The 9,815-nt window shown below is 42.0% G+C and overlaps 1 long non-coding RNA gene across 1 annotated transcript; it reads left to right on the top strand.

Moving 5' to 3' along the window:
• Positions 1 to 1,067: 1,067 nt before the first annotated feature.
• LOC310884063 lies at positions 1,068 to 9,800 on the top strand. The gene is made up of 2 exons (XR_014574008.1): positions 1,068 to 1,799; positions 6,594 to 9,800. It is a non-coding gene; the product is annotated as an uncharacterized lncRNA (long non-coding RNA).
• Positions 9,801 to 9,815: the final 15 nt, after the last annotated feature.

A 9,815-nucleotide genomic window follows, 5' to 3' on the forward strand; every position in this document is an offset into this window, starting at 1 on the left:
ATAAGATGGTTTGGGTTGGAAGGGACCTTAAAGCTAGGGACACCTTCCCCTAGCTCGGGCACTCAAAGCCCCATCCAATCTGGCCTTGAGCACTTCCAGGGAAGGACGTTCAGTTTAAAGCCATTCCCCTTTGCCTGTCACTACGCCCCCTGACAAAGAGACCCTCCCCAGCTGTCCTGTAGGCCCCTTTAGGTACAGGAAGGTCTCCTCAGACCCTTCTCTCCTCCAGGCTGACCAGCTCGCAGCCTCTCCCCACAGACAGGGGCTGAAGGCCTCTGAGCAGCCTCACCGCCTCCTCTGGCCTCGCTCCACCAGCTCCGCAGCCGCCTTCTGCTGGGGGCCCAGAGCTGAGTGCAGCGCTGCGGGGGGGGTCTCACGGGAGCAGCGCGGGGGGGGGGGGGGGGGGGGAATTACTGCCCTCACCTCCACCTGCTGGCTACAATAGCTAGCAGATAAAAAATTACAAATTGCATACCTAAAAGACAGATATCACTGATATAAAGGTCTGTTTTAATATGCTGCATATTATCTACAGCGGAAATTTATTACACAGACACACACACATGCTCTCTCTCAGTGTCTAGCCATATAGAAATGAACGATCTTCATCAGGCATATTTAGCTAAATTTATTTAAAAAATGTTTTATATTTATATATATATATCTATAAAAAAATATATGTATGTATATATATTAGTGTATATATACATAAAGGTTTGGGGTTAAAATATATCTTATGCACAAAATAGATTTTAATAATTCATAAAAACGTGTATGGATAAAAGTTTAATATATTTTCATATATGTTATTTAGTAGAATTTATTTTTTAAAGACCAGTTTTATATTTATATATATATATATACACGCACAGTAGATTTTATTAATACAAAGATCTCATATCTATCTATCTATCTATCGAGATATAGAAAAAAATACTTCAGGCACAAACTTTACTTGTTCCACTAGACATACGTGCACATTCACACTCTCTCTCACCCCCTGTGTGTGTATATATATATATATATATATATACACACACACATATGTATCCATCTATATACCTGTTAGTAATAGAAGAAGAAATAATACAATATTGTTTAGTATGTTACATTTGCGATGTACTGTTCCGAGGCTGCGCTTGGAAGATACAAAATATATGTGCAAGGGTAACATGAGAATGCACCAATTCATGATGAGGAGTAAGGAGGATTAAAAGAATGCTCAATTTGCAAGACATCTAGATAACTGGGGCTTCTTGGACTCTGGGAACTGGGTCAAACCAACCTTGCGGTTTGGACTGAGACCAAGGGCTCAGAGAGCATGCGTGAAAAGGAAAGGTTAAAAAGTTCAACTCTGATGAAGACATCTTACTTCATCCCGACGACCACCCGGACGACCACCAGAGAGTGATACGCAAGCGCAGAAGGACTGATAAGATAATTAGCATACGAAGCGAGGCTAGGTGGAGCTAGGAAATGAATATGCATAGATGAGTTGTGAAACCTAATGCATATGTAGTATCTTAGGAGATAAAAGAGAACTAAGAAAACAAATCAGACGAAGTTAGATTTGGGCAGGCATGCCCCTAACTTCCGGCGCCTAATAAAGCACCTTCATATAATCACTTTGTGGATTATGTGTTTTCATGAACGCTAACATTTTGGCGACCCAGATGGGACCTCGTGGGCACTGCTGAGGCGGCTCGCGAACTGATCACGCTCCAGCCGGCACCGAGGAGTTTCTCGGGGAGCCATCGGCCGCGACCGACCCCCGCTGCTCACAACGTACCTCTGAAAGGGTAAGAAAAAGGTGCTTTCTGGTAATCGGTACCGATCTGGTCTGGGAGCCTGCCGGTCAGACGCGGCGAAAGCCACGCACGGTTGGGCTAGGGAATTCCCGTGGTAAGCCTAGGCGCCGTCCGTCAGACAGTCGCGAAAGCGCTGCAGGTTCGGCATCAGTGGTCTGGTTTTGCTGCAGGCTCAGCATCTGGTTCGGTTCGGTAAAAGCTATAGCTGATAATGGAAAAACTTAAAAGTATTCTGGGCGGTAATGCTTCGGTACCGCGATCCTCCCCTTTGGGCTGTTTACTAGCACACTGGAAGGAGGGGTGTTTCGGGCAGGAGTTACGAAAGGGTAAACTGGTTGATTACTGTAATGTTTGGTGGCCACAGTATGAACTAGAAGATCAAGAAAGTTGGCCAGAAAACGGAACCTTACAGTACAATACTATCTTACAATTAATGTTATTTTGTGAGCGAGAGTGCAAGGTGCCTCTCTGTGTGATTGCGTGATTGTGTTGTGAGTGAGACGCAGCATCGCTGCGAAGCGAGTGCGGAGTTCCGATCCGCGGTTCCGTATTCTCCGCGAGGGGAGCGGCCGGAGACGAACGAAGCGCATGACAGACCGAAAAGAAGTGCTGCTTTATCCAAATGTTGATTGGTGGTGCCCAATACACGGGCCCGGCGGTGCATCTTGCAATCCTATTTCGTTCTTAAATGTTTTGAGTGTGACAAGGAGGAAGGTGGGAGCATTATCTAAGTAACAGTTTAAAAGTTTCGGTATATTCGCGGTGGTGTTCGGTCAGTTTCCCAAGTATCGGGGGAAGGGGGCTGACTGATTATCAAAGCGGTAGAATGGAGAGCCACTTCTTTGGTGGTTCGGGCCTGAGCCCTGGGAATTTGGTAAGAAGGGGGAGAGCGAATTTATTTAGGCCTCAATACCTTTTAAACCCCCGTCTTGATGGATACACAGGAGTGATTCCTTGTTTTGTGTAGGCTTACTAACAAAGTGCATGAGAAAAATTAGCATTTGGCTTGAAATTCGGTCTTATTGAAATGTAAATTTTGTGGAAAAGGTGGTATTGTTTGTCTAGAAGACGGAAGGCTGAGTGCTTCAGGTGTTTTTCCGAAGTCCTGTGGATTTACGATTGGAACGGGGGTCATTAATAATCTGAAATAGTGAAGTTTGTATGTGGAGTTTAATCCCAGAGAATTGGGACATTTGAGAAGACTAGGAAAACATAGTAAAAACCTGCAATAAAAAGGTTTGCGTGGAAATTGAAACAAGGGACAGTAATTAATATAAATAAATAAAAGGGAATGGGAAATCAAGGAAATGGGTAATATCCAAAACAAAGACGTTTTAAAGAAAGCCTCCTTGGGTGTATATTGGCACATTGCAAGGATATTGTCGGAAGGGGGAGTGGGGGGGGGGCGCGGAAAGCAAGAGGATTTCCACTAAGTATTGCAATCAATTGTGGCCACTATATAAACTAAATGGCCACTTTATGGATCAATTGTTTTTGAGGAGAGAAGGAAAATAGGATGAAATGTTGTATAGTGATATGTTGTTTCAGCATCTTGGAGGGAAAAGGTATGGAATTAAGTTGGCCCCTGACTGAGCCTTTGGTGTTGGCATTAGAAAAGTACAGGCTGGAGGAAGATAAAGGAAGTGTTAAAAGGGTTGTTGAAGGTGTTAAAGGCTGTGTGGCATGTAGTATTTAACAGAGCTGTTTGAAGTTGAATGAGCAGGGGAAGAGGATGTAGGAATGTTAATAGTTCCGCCTCAACCCGAGGCTGAGATCTCAAAATCGCGGTGTGAGCCCTCTGGGGCGGAGGGACCATGATGGGTCCGAGAGAGTTGTCATGGAAACAGAAAAGCAGCTAACTCTTAAAACAACCTGAGTTCCTGTGTGAGCTCAGATTGCCAATGGGACCGCTCAGGGAACTTCCAACCATTGCATTCCCCTGACCGACTCCCCCCCCCCCCCCCCGAGACCCTTACCACCCCGGAAATTATGTAAATACCAAAATCTGGTTAAATTGGGAATTGAGAATCTGTTCCAACAAGGTCCAAAAGAAAACCCTATGGAATTTTTGAATTTTTGGACCAACTTTGAAATGCAATGGAAAAAAAAAAAAAAAAAAAAAAGACGAAAATTTGGACCTGGCTTCAGAAAACAAACAGAGGCAATTGGCTAGCCTCTTTCTAGGGCAATCAGCCCCTGATATCAGAAAGAATTTGTCTTAGGCTGCAGGATAAACTTACAACAGTCAGAAATGACGGGGACCTGGGGCATCTACCCTAGCAGGTCCACTAGTTGAAATAAAGCTAGGAAACGAAGAGAGAGGCTTGAATTTTTTGTTGTTGTTGGTTACAGGAGCTTCTTTCTCTGTGTTAATTAGTCTGTAAATGTAATAGAAGCAACATATTCAGTGTTAAATAGTTTAAAAGGACGATTGGGAACTAAGACAACTACAATAATTGGAGCCACAGGGAAGGAGGAGGAACGGCCATTCTTACAACCCCTTGATTTGCGTTTTGGGGGTAAGGAACTAACCCATGAATTCTTGTATGTACCAGAATGCCCGATTCCACTCTTGGGACGGGATCTATTAGCTAAATTAGATGCAACAATAACCTTTGAGGATGGAGAATTAATAATGAAGGTACCTGAGTCCAAAGTAGGACAAATCCTAATGATCAAAGATAAACCCTTTGTTAATATTCCAAGAGAAGTAGAAAATGCAGTTATACCAACAGTATGGGAAACAGATGTACCAGGGAAGTCGAAACTGGCACAACCGGTAAAGGTGGAATTAAAGGAAGGAGCCAAACCTGTTCGAATCAAACAATATCCACTTAAGATAGAAGCTAGGCAGGGGACAGTGAAAATTATTGACAAATTTCTCAAACATCAGATTCTGGAAGAATGTAAATCGGAATACAATACTCCAATTTTTCCAGTAAGGAAGCCGAATGGTGAGTATAGATTGGTACAAGATCTTAGAGCAATAAATGAAATAACAAAGGACATTCACCCGGTAGTGGCTAATCCTTACACATTGTTAACATCTGTGAGAGAGATATATAAATGGTTTACTGTGATAGATTTAAAGGATGCCTTCTTTTGCATACCTCTTGATAAAGATAGTAGAAAATTATTTGCCTTCAAATGGGAAAACATATTGAAGTTTTTGTACCACATATGGTAACAACTGTTTTAGAACAAAAGGGGGGCCACTGGTTATCACCCAGCCGAATGATGAAATATCAGGCAATACTAACTGAACAAGATGACGTAACCTTGAAAACAACTAACCTGTTAAATTCAGCAGTCTTTCTAGGAACTGTTCCAGAAGAAGGACCGTTGGAACACAATTGTGTGGAAATAATTGAACATACCCATGCGAGCCGCGAGGATTTGAAGGATGTACCCCTTGAAAGGTATGACTGGGAACTTTTTACTGATGGTAGTAGTTTTGCGGAGAATGGAACACGATATGCAGGGTATGCAGTAACAACCCTGAAGACAGTAATCGAAGCAAAACCTTTACCACCTGAAACATCAGCACAGCGAGTGGAACTGATAGCCCTACCTCGAGCACTGGAACTGAGTAAAGGAAAGATGGTAAATATTTGGACAGATTCAAAGTATGCTTTTGGAGTAGTCCATGTTCATGGAGCATTATGGAAAGAAAGAGGGCTGTTGTCCTCACAAGGAGCCAATATAAGATATCAAGAGGAGGTGTTAAATTTGATAAATGCGGTACAAAAACCAAAACAAGTGGCTATTATGCACTGTAAAGCTCATCAAGGAGGAACCTTGAAAATATCAGAAGGGAATCGGCTGGCAGATTGAGCAGCTCGACAAATTGCTCGGGAGGTGTGGAATGTAATGGCTTTGGTACCACTCAAGGTAGGCCCCACTTGTCTTAATCTTCCCAAGGAACCAAGATATTCACCAGAGGATGAGAAATTAGCAAATCTCCTAAAGGCCCGAAAGAACTCTGATGGACGGTATGTAACTGCTATGGGCCAGGTAGTAATACCCCCCTTGGTGATGCGAGAAATACTTCAGACAAGACATAATGAGTGTCACTGGGGTGCAGAGGCAATGGTAACATTTTAAAACGTAGCATTATCTCTACACATATGTTAACAATGGCAAAATCAGTAATGTCAAAGTGTGAGATTTGTCTGAAAAATAATCCAGTAGCAAGAAAACATGCTGAAATGGGAAGAGTTAGAGTAGGAATAGAACCAGGAGATTACTGGCAAGTTGATTTTGTAGAGTTACCTAGGACTAGGGGATGTAGGTATTTGTTAGTAGGGGTTGACACCTTTTTCAGATGGCCAGAAGCCCTTCCCTGTCGCACCAATCAAGCTAAAGAGACAGTAAAATGGTTACTGCGGGAAATCATTCCGAGGTTTGGGGTACCATTAGGAATATCCTCGGATAGGGGGCCGCACTTTGTTTCATCTGTGGTTAAAGACGTAAGTCGGCTATTAGGAATTTCTTGGAATTTACATACTGCATGGAGACCCCAATCTAGTGGACAGGTAGAAAGGATGAACCAAACTCTAAAGGGACAGATCAGTAAAATCTGCCAGGAAGCCAAAATACAATGGCCACAAGCTTTGCCTATAGCTTTACTGAGAATAAGGATAAAGCCAAGGAGTGGAATGTCAGTAAGCCCATACGAGATTACGTATGGAAAGCCTTATGAATCCCCAGAACCAAATCCTAATATGCATATAACAGGGAACCAGGATGTTTATAATTATGTATTGTTTCTTGGTAAAACTTTAGCTCAACTTCGAAGTGTTCTGGTGTGGAACTGACCGTTGGCACTGGAAAATCCTGTCCACGACATTCAGCCAGGTGACCAAGTGTACATTAAAAACTGGAATGAAGAACCCCTGAGAGAACGGTGGGCTGGACCTTATCAAGTATTATTGACTACTTTTAAAGGTAGAAGGGGTGGATGCTTGGATTCATTATACTCGGGTGAAAAAGGTTCCCGAATTTTGGTCAGTGCGAGCAATCGGAGATACAAAACTACAGATGAAGCGCGTATAACCATACAATGTTGGGGTTCTTAACAACAGTAATGATAACAGTAATTGTTTTGTGTAAATACCTTGTAATTGGGTTCCTAGAAATACCAGAAAAATATAAGAAAGAGGAAATATTCAGAGGAGAAAATGTTACTTTGGAATGTGGAATGCACAACGATAAACCAATAACAATTAGCTCTCTACAGGTGGTCTGGGAAAAAATAAGTGACTCCGGACAGAGCCAGGAAATATACGTAGACACAACCAGGGACAATACAGGATTGAAGGCTGGATGGAAGGGGAAGGCATACGTAAGTAAAACCATAGAATTGGGCCAACAACTGAGAGGAGCTACCACCTGAACCCTGTTTAGTGTTACTGAAGTCAACAAAGGAAACTACCGGTGCATGGTAACACATGAAAATAGCACAGATTACGGGATAAGAGAAATATTGGTATATCCGAAATTGGATAAAGGAATATTGGTAGCCCACCAAAAAGGATCTAGAAGAAAAAGAGAGGGCCAGGTACCATGGACACAAGTGGTACAGATCCCACACAGGCAACCATCAGAGAATTTACTGGTAGGATTGATTAAAGATTTTGCCATAATGAAAGGAACTGATAGAATTACTGCTTGTTTGCCCATTCCAAAAGCAACAGGGGACCCGCTTGAGTGGGGTATAACCACCTGCCACTGCCCCAAGTAAAAGGAAATGAAACAATTCAATGTAAAGAAGTGAAAGTTCTAGAGAGGATAAATGTTACACAATACTATAGGAAACTGAGCCCCCCAACATCAAGGTCTGAATGTGAAAAGAAGAACTACCATTTCATAATGATAGGCAGATTTAAGAATGTGGGACAGTGTTATTACGACGAACTACGTGTAGTAGAAGGAGTTAGAGAAAAGATTGTTTGGGAATGTCAAGAGAAAAATGAGCCAAAAGGAATGAAAGGGTGGGATAGTGATTGGACAGTAAGTTTATTGCAGAAATTCCAGTATGGAGGGAATACATCATGGTGTATTAAATGGCAGGGAAAGCAGAATGGAACTGATCAGTTTTATACAGTAAGCCGGGTTGACAGTAGTGGTAGACAAGAGTCAACAAAGGTAGCTTGGTGGACTTGTGAGAAGAAATATACTTGCGACAGTAATAATGAAGATATCGAGCACTTACTTCCGGTATTGATAGCTCTTAGGGCAGGATATGCTTGCCGAGGAATTAAGTACAATTCGGAAAGAAATAGCCAGGCTAGTCAAGTCGCAGTGGATTGTAGCTATAGTACCATACAAAGTCCAGGACAATTTGTATGGGCAGCCAGTAATGGAACTTGGACTACACACCCACTGATAGATGGGGAAGTAAAAGAAATAACTCTAGGACTCCCACCCCACACTGCGTCCAATATGGAAAAAGTCTCCTTTTAAGGGAAAGTTGGAAACCCTACAAATTAGTAGGGCAAAAAGAAGTTTAGAAGAAGGGGAAGATGAAGATACATGGCATGAACCCTCGGATGGAGTAAAATTCAGTTGGGCATTAGAATCTCTATTTGCACAGGTAGCTACTTATCGAAATAGGGAAATGATTTATAAACTTACAGGACAAGTGAGTAGGCTTGCGAGAGCCACAAAAGAAGGCTTTAGAGACCTTAATATCCAACTACAATCTACAACTAAAATGGTGCTACAAAATCGATTGGCATTAGATACACTGTTATTAAAGGAACATGGAGTATGTGGATTTCTAAAAGATCGTATTGATCATTGCTGCATCCACATTCCAAATGTGACTATTGATGTAGAACATGACATAGAACAACTGGCTCGAGTGGAACAAGATGCAGAACAGGAAGAGAAAGATATGACAACAAGCTGGTTGGATAAAATTTTTAGTGGATGGAATATTAGTAATTGGGTTAAGTCCTTACTGGAGACAATAATTATATTGGTGATTGTAGGGGTACTAATTTGGTTAACATTTATAATGCTGAAAAGTCTGATTCTAAGGAAGACAACCTGGAACCGGACAGTGATGCAAACTATTGCTCGGCAAATGGAACCACATCCTCAATATCCTCCACCGGCATCTAACAACTTTGGATTTCAGAGAAAGAATCTGAGGAACCCAGGAGGTGAAATGGAATGAAAACCGAATAGACAAGATCAGTTTCAGATCAAGTGAACCCAACCAGAAGAGCGAATGTAACATAAAGCAGAAGTGGTGGACTTATGAAATGTTGTGACAATCCTAATCTTTGTAATTTCCTTGATTCTTAATGATGTAATTTTCCGTGGTTATATTATTGGTGAGCACTGAGTGTAAAATATTTTAGTTAGTTAGTGAAAGCATTTGCCCTCCTCGAAAGGAGTGAAATGCTTTCAAAGGGGGGAAATGTTAGTAATAGAAGAAGAAATAATACAATATTGTTTAGTATGTTACATTTGCGATGTACTGTTCCGAGGCTGCGCTTGGAAGATACAAAATATATGTGCAAGGGTAACATGAGAATGCACCAATTCATGATGAGGAGTAAGGAGGATTAAAAGAATGCTCAATTTGCAAGACATCTAGATAACTGGGGCTTCTTGGACTCTGGGAACTGGGTCAAACCAACCTTGCGGTTTGGACTGAGACCAAGGGCTCAGAGAGCATGCGTGAAAAGGAAAGGTTAAAAAGTTCAACTCTGATGAAGACATCTTACTTCATCCCGACGACCACCCGGACGACCACCAGAGAGTGATACGCAAGCGCAGAAGGACTGATAAGATAATTAGCATACGAAGCGAGGCTAGGTGGAGCTAGGAAATGAATATGCATAGATGAGTTGTGAAACCTAATGCATATGTAGTATCTTAGGAGATAAAAGAGAACTAAGAAAACAAATCAGACGAAGTTAGATTTGGGCAGGCATGCCCCTAACTTCCGGCGCCTAATAAAGCACCTTCATATAATCACTTTGTGGATTATGT

The sequence above is a fragment of the Anser anser genome (assembly GCF_964211835.1).
Source record: "Anser anser genome assembly, chromosome: 19".
NCBI lineage: Eukaryota > Metazoa > Chordata > Aves > Anseriformes > Anatidae > Anser > Anser anser.